This window comes from Aplidium turbinatum, chromosome 11, assembly GCF_918807975.1.
Source record: "Aplidium turbinatum chromosome 11, kaAplTurb1.1, whole genome shotgun sequence".
Classification (NCBI taxonomy): Eukaryota; Metazoa; Chordata; class Ascidiacea; order Aplousobranchia; family Polyclinidae; genus Aplidium; species Aplidium turbinatum.
Genome location: NC_137482.1, coordinates 18080035 through 18087770, shown reverse-complemented (window position 1 = coordinate 18087770; position 7736 = coordinate 18080035). Strand labels below are relative to the sequence as shown.

Sequence of the window (7736 nt, the reverse complement as noted above, 5' to 3'; positions counted from 1 at the left end):
AATGCATAAACCAAGCTAAAATTACAAAAGACAGGGCCTTGTAATTTATAGCAACGAAATTACTTTATGCAGTATTTTATTGTAATGAAATGTAGAGTTAAACCCTTGACTGCAGCTTAAATCCCCATTCCCCAAGTTGCCAACAAGTGGCCAAAGTTTTCAACTACTGCCTAAACTGAATTGCAAATCACTTCTCAGTTTGGTCGCATGTAATTAAAAGTGTTTTACAAGGCAAACAATGTCAACGGCAAGAAATACTGCATCCATTGTAGCCACTAACATAAAAGGCTACATTAGCATCATTTTCTTCCAGATCATCAAGAGTAACTTCGGAAAAAAGTTGGATCAGCCATGCAATTTCCGAGATGGCTGATGAAGTACTAGTGTTCAGTGTTCACCCTGTCAACTGAAACAGCGTCGAGATTGCTTAGTTTGGATGCAGCTTGTAAGCCATGTTGTTACAGTAAGCTGAGCTTTCGAATTTTCTTCTCAGCTTCCAATAACTGTTTGATGGACATGAAGAAGTTTCCTCCATTCACTTGGCGATACCAGCCAAAGTGACCTTCAATGGGATCGGAGGTGAATTTGCCTGGAAGAATGTACAATGTACATCAATCCCAAACTGTCATGCTAATACTGAGCAAGTTCGGGCATTGCTGTCATCGTTTGGATGCATGCCAAGAATGTTTTCTCAGGGAGACCAGCATTTCCGGATTGTTGCCACTTGACAAATATATCAACTGCAGCTGCAAGGTAGCACATGTTGGCAGGTTGAACCTCTCCTTCTTTAGGAAATGTCATTGGCATGCACATGTCATTCATTTTTGCTACACCTTCAAAACACACAGTGCAGTGAGTTAGGTGAGCACTTCACAAACAAAAAGGAAAAAAATGTGATCAACAACATTGCATTAATATGTAACAGTTTATAAGAGTGTGACGCCTGGAAAGCAACATGTCGAACCGCTATCAGTAGCAAATGTTTCCGCATGTAGTCTACAAGCCCTGAATTTGGCTATTAATGCGTTGGAATAGCTGTCAAGGGCTTGTACGTGTTGAAATAGTTGCTGAGATAGTGATTCTACCACTTGCTCTTGATCTAATTTGATCGAAAAAAAAAAAACATTTTCGCAAGTAATGCTGTGGACAGGAAGCATAATAAGCTTTAAAGCAGTTTTAGGGTCGTATGCACCAATAAGATTGATCCAAAGATTAGCTGGTTCACTGTTTTTAACTTCTTCCACTGACCTCTGTTTCGCAGAAAAGCTGTTATTGTTGGTTTTTACGTAGTCCGCTTTATATATATGTAAAATTTATTATATCAGTACAGTGACAAGACATACCCTTAAATGGTGATTTAACAGACATGATTTTCCAAATGTTAGATATGAATTTCACTAATCTCGATGTTTCTAAGAACCCAGCATTGCTTTCAGCATACAACTCCAAGGCATGCGCAATTGATTCACAGAACACATCTGAAAATAGCAAAGGCCATCTGTGGCTGGCAAAAATAGTCTTATTCAGTAATTTTTACTCTATGACTGTACGCATAATAATTTCGTACGCAGTTTCTAGTGATAGTGCTAATTTAAATTACTAGCAGTAATAGCACAGCAGTGGGAAAGTAATGATTCATGTTTACGAATGCAAGTCTTCCTTTTACATCATGTATGTGTTTGTGATGTCATAGCCGACCAATTTCAAATGCTATTTTATAATGTTATTGTGCTCAATGCTCATATCATCTTGGCAAAGCCTCTCTGGCCTCTGCATACAAGACAGAAATTTCACCAGTTGAGCACCATTTATGAGTATGCATTACAAGGCAGTGATTTCAGTACGCAATCCACAGATGGGCCTGTGTCGTTAATATCATAATTCCAACTTTACTTACTTAAAGCATGTTGGGGTGATGTACATGCTATGCTGCTGGGATTTAGAGATGCTTTCCTCACTGCAAATGCAGCCTTCAGAGGCTTGTGTTCCTCAAGAGCATATAAGCGTTTTTTATGCTCAAAATGAGCAGTGCATTTTTCACCAAGGATTTGTCTATGATCTTCACCAACAAGAGGAAAGTGCATTCTCTTTCTATTCAGAAAATTATTAAAAATATTTTTAAAATTGTGTGTGAAGTCAAATAATAGGTATAAATGCTTTTCTTTCCTTGTAGGATGCACAATGCAACTTGACAATTTGTTGCTCCCGCACACTTCCATGAACATTTTTCTAAATAAAAGAGTACATTGTTAGTTAATTTGAACTATGTGAAGCAAAGCATTAGGACCAATAAAATTACACCTTTTGTCCAATAAATTTGTACATTCAAACTGCATAAAAGTACACCCAACTTGCAAACAATCAGTGTTTTTTGAATTGTTGAATTAAGTTTGTTTTAGCCTTTCAGAAAGGAACACTTGAAGCATGTTTTGCCAAAAGCATTGAATTGCATTTTGATGAAAAAGCGTATTCCTGCCGAAAGTAAAATTTTTGACTATGAAGACTGACACTATCAGTGCTGTGTTCAGCATAGAGATCATTCCATGTCAAACAAGCCAGAGCTTATACCCTACAGAGAAAGCTAGTACTGAAAATGGGCATCTTTATATAGAAGTCATCAAATTGACTTTTATTGAAATAATTCCAAAAATACTACAATCATTAAGAATTTCACCGGTTTACTACTTCTAAATGCATAGACGTAAGAGAGCAAAAACATTTCGGCGGTGATAAAAAATGTTGGCTTCACAAGCACTTTGATGAATATAACATTTTTACACTTTTACAAAAAGGTTATGATGAATATGAATATAAGTTAACTTGAATATGTTTGTAACCCTCCAACCAGACGGTTTCACGATTGGTAGTGTCTCCAATTGCTGAAATGGAAACATACCAGCTTACAAAAAAATGTTGGCAAACCTCTTCATGAACTTGCTTTGCTTTTCGTTTCAGTGCTTCTATATAGTCTTCTCTATCCTCGGCTGTGAGTTGGTTTAATGGAAACTCTTCAATTTCGTTTGAGTCACTGTTGTTCATCTTCAAAAGTGGTCAATACAAAAGTCAGTGTGACAATTTGAGACTTTAACAAGCAGTTTTTACTAAAATGTTTCCAAATCTGATTTATGTCACAAATTACTACTAACTTACATCTCCACTGCTTATTCACCTACGTCTATTAGCAAATGTGGATTCCTATTGAACATCAAAAAGAATGGAGTGAATTTAGTGGAAGCTTGCTTCTGAGTCCTATTACTGAAGGCTATACTCTGCAAGTACTCATCTCAGTTATCTTGATTTTCGTTGACAAGTTTGCTCAACCTCGTTTTTAACGTTTGATTGGTTCTGCGTCATTAAATAAGTTGTACATGTATTATAGGTAGGCTTACTAGATTAGCTAGGCTGCAGTAAGGTATAATACAAAAATTCAGCGCATAGTTATCCATATTAACATACCTCTCATCTAGGCAATTGGTTTGAGGATGATAGGCAGAAGTTACCATACGCTTGATTTGAAAATTTCCAGCAAGGCTCATGTTAACTGCATTCACAAACTCTTTTCCCTGGTCTGAAAAAAGTTTCTCGGGAGCACCATATCTGAACGGGGATAACATTGTTGCTGATGTATGCCAATGTAAACTGTTCACTCTCAGTGGTATGACAGTCAATGAAACAAAGAATGAACAGAATGGTCGAATTGCTTATGTTTTATCTGTAATTACGAATGGTAACAAATGGTATAACAAAATAACCTTTCTACCAAAGCTCTATTACACCTATATTAACAAAACCTTCAAGAAATATAGTTGATGCAAAACGCTTGCCTGTAAATGAAGCTTTGTAAACCCGCAGCGACACACAAACCCGACTTAGCTTGCAGTGAAAAAAACTCCACCCATTTTGGAGCGTGAGTATACATTTGTAACCACATGATGTCTCTAGCAATGGGCCAATCAAATCCATACCAACGAAGTGCATCAGCGCTACACACTTGATAGGTTTCAATGAAGGAGCAACAGCTTTGATCAAATCAAATTTTTGGCAAGCATCACAATGGGTTATCTGCAAATTGCCATAAATTAAAGATTAATTTTACTCACAAATTACTCACAAATAGAAACGGAGCAATGAGCCTGACTTTATCCATTACTTACAATTGATTCCCAATATAGGCACAGAAATAGAGGTATAAAAACTAGCAATTGTTGAGGTCCAAAAGGTCATACCAAGGTTGCACAAAACATAGAACAAGAGTCGTGTTAGACATAAGGTGTATGTTATAGGCACCATGATATGATTGGGGTTGGGGTTAACCATTAGTTTAAGAGATAATAGACCCCAAGAGATGATATCATTGGCCTCTATCTACAATAATCAATAACATAAAATAATAATGAAACATAATAACTAACTAACACATAATAATGAATGCAAAACTACAGCTACCGCAAAATGACTTGAGACCTACCTTATTTTTAAAGAAAAACACAGGTTTATTTGTTATAAACGCTTTTATTAAAAATAGTCACTTTTGTTAATATTTTGTCATATTGCCCTTGTTTTTGATAACCATTTGCAAGCGTTTGGGCATAGAGTCACTTGAATTTCTAAAATAATCCGGTGTCAATTCCAGGCACCACACTTTTTTCAGCTCTTCTTTAAGAGTATTCAGGTTAGGAGTTTTTTTTCGGCCATTGTTCTCTTCATTTTGTGCCAGCAATTTTTGATGGGACTTAAATCCAGGCTGTTGCCAGGCCATTCAAGAACATTTATCTGTTGCTGTTCAAGGAATCTTGTTACTTTTTTGGCTTTATGGCAGGGTGCACTATCATGCATGAACACCTCGGAGCCATGAATGTGGAAGAAATTGAGCATATGCTCCTCCAAAACTTGCATATAGAGATCAGCGTTCATTTTTTTTTGTTTTTTGGAAGAAAGTACAGGCCTCCCCTTCCCTTCTCTCCACAAAAACTTCCCCACAGCATGACTGACTGTGGGTGTTTAACAGTCGGAGCCGTATATCGAGGATCAAAACAATCAGATGACCTTGGACACCGCACCATAGTAGACCCCACCTTAAAGACCTGGAAGTTGCTCTCATCAAAGAAAATTACTTTTCTCCATTGTTCAGTGGTCCAATGGGCATATTTCTTGGCAAATGCTAGCCGTTGTTTTTTCATCCGCTCATTGATAAGAGGCTTTTTGGCAGCTTTACGGCACGGAAGATCCAAGTCCTTTTGGAGGCGGTGCTGAAATGTCCGGACTTTGACATGCTGCAGCAGATCTGGATGAAGATCTTGCAGGCCTAATGCTGTTAAACGAGGGTTCTTTTGTAGTTCTCGTTTCATGATGGTGTCAGTTTGTTTAGATGTTTTTTTTCTTCTTCCTCCACCAAACTTATGCTTGGGAACTGTTCTGCATAGAAGATTTTTGGCTGCAGCCAAGAGCCTCATAATGGTTGCTTTTCCTCTTCCACTTCGCTTGCATATGACTTTTATTGGCACATTTTCCTGCCTCCATGCAAGAATACTGAGCCTTCTCTTCATTACTAGTGTACTTCCCAGGCATGACAAGTTTACTACAAAAATATTTACTCACCTCTGAAAACTTTTACTTTGGATTCTCTTATGCTTTCAGATTAACTAAGATTCTCCCAGAACTTCCTCTGAATTCTCATCACTATTTTATTCTAATAAAATGCCCAAAGCAATTCTACAGTAACATTTTCTTGCTAATAGCCCATTGTGTACGTATTATACATCATAATCATAATTGATTTGAGTGAAACAATTGCCTTTTATGCAATACACAATGGTTTAATACTTGTTGCAATTAAAAACGTGTGAAAATGATCGAGGTCTCAAGTCATTTTGCGGTAGCTGTATCTTGCAAACCTAATTTATTTTTTTATTCACTTATTTGTATCAGACAAGGATGCCCATATTCGAATCACAAAAGAAACAGCGCAAAGAAAGTATAAAAATAAGAGGCATACAAACAGCAACAACGCAAAAGCATTCAAAATGAAATTGCGAGCTCATTTTGATCAGACAATCAACCAGTAGAATTTAACGTTATCAAACGATGAACACCCGGTATTGATATCTTTGAGTCATGGCAGCCATAAAGACCATGTAACAGCATACATAGTATTATTGTAATAAAGACGGTAATTTGATTTACGATGGCAGTCGGACCTCATCAGGGAGGCAACAATAGAGTTTGACGATAATTCGCATCTTCCAACAAAAGAAAAAACACATTTCCGAAGTAATGCATCAAATGTTATAATGTTGCACAAGACTTGATGTTCACGTACGCTATAATGTTTAGGCAAATTGTGTATAATTCTAAATGCGTTATTGAAGGCAACACGCAGGCGATTAATGTCACATTGATGATAATTTTCCCACAGATGACATGCATACATTGGAGTACAATATGAACGGAATAGAAGATTTTTAACATTACTGGAGCACTTGTAAAATTTTGATATTAATTTGTTGGCAGAACAGTAGATAATAGACCCCAAATAATAGGTAATTAAAACACAGCTTTATGCATCATGTTAATATACTATAGCAGGGGTGTGCAGCCTTTATTACAGGAGGGCCAGATATAAATAATGGGGGAAAACCGCGGGCCGCACGTTTATTTAACATATGATTTCTAGTAGTGGCAGGTACAAAAAAGTAGTTTTTTTGTTATTCATGTTATTCTTATGGTATTATTAGGAATTATCTCCTTGCAGAAATTACAAGTTAAGACGCATAAATTTTTAAAGAAAACTGTTATTCAAATTTATTGTCACACCGTGTTTAAACGAGTTCAGTTTGGATAAACGAGTTCATTTTGGATATAAAATCTGACACAGTTGAGAGAATCAGTTGATTTAAAAGTGTATTCCTACTCATTTTTCAGCAATGAATTCATTTTTGGTGGTTAAAATCATCTATCTCATGTAGAAAGTGGCCAAAACTTGATTTTTCTTCCAAAAATACTAAAAAAATACCCCTCAAAAAAAAAATTATTGTAAAAATCTTCTTGCTGTGCCCCCCCACATCCCAATTCCAGTATTTTAAGCGCTCGTGTGAGATGGTCAGAATAAATGCAAACATTTTGGTGCAAGAAAAAGTGAAAAAGCTCTTGAAATGGCCAAATGGTACCATTTTTAGTACTAGCGAAAAAAAATGGTACCATTTTTACTGTAGGCAAAAGTTTCGAGAAAATTACTAAAATTATTTACCATTCTCATTTATTTTGACAGATTGTTAATATTCTAAGTTTTTGAGTAGTATGGCTCCTACATCTACTGATTATGTATTTTGTTTCAATGATAAGCTGCCACTGAAGTATGAAATTGTGTTTGGAGTTATTGACAAATCCAAAAATGGGCCTCCATCTGGGCCGCAAGAAACCAAACTACGGATGGAAGTTATGATATGTATGACCAAGTCCTTATTGGATATTTGGAAGAAGGCATTTGGCCAACGTTGGCGCCCAAATTCTGGTCGACGTTGGCCAGATGTTTTATGCACCATGATGCTTCATCTGTTCCATTGTGCTGCCCGCGCTCTGACCAAGGTTGGCCATATGAAGCAAGCTGGTGCATAAAACATCTGAACAACATTGGCATCTACATTTGCCAAATGTCTCTGTACCTAAACCTTGCTCATCACCAAAAGTTTATTGTTGAGCTTGGCTAATCCTTGGGCGAAAGAACAGCATTAACACGG

The 7736-nt window shown here is 36.8% G+C and overlaps 1 long non-coding RNA gene across 1 annotated transcript; it reads right to left on the bottom strand.

Moving 5' to 3' along the window:
- Positions 1 to 432: 432 nt before the first annotated feature.
- Positions 433 to 1377, bottom strand: LOC145779900 (uncharacterized). Its single transcript, XR_014290573.1, has 2 exons — positions 1344 to 1377; positions 433 to 833 (listed from the first exon to the last, which is right to left on the bottom strand). It is a non-coding gene; the product is annotated as an uncharacterized LOC145779900 (long non-coding RNA).
- Positions 1378 to 7736: the final 6359 nt, after the last annotated feature.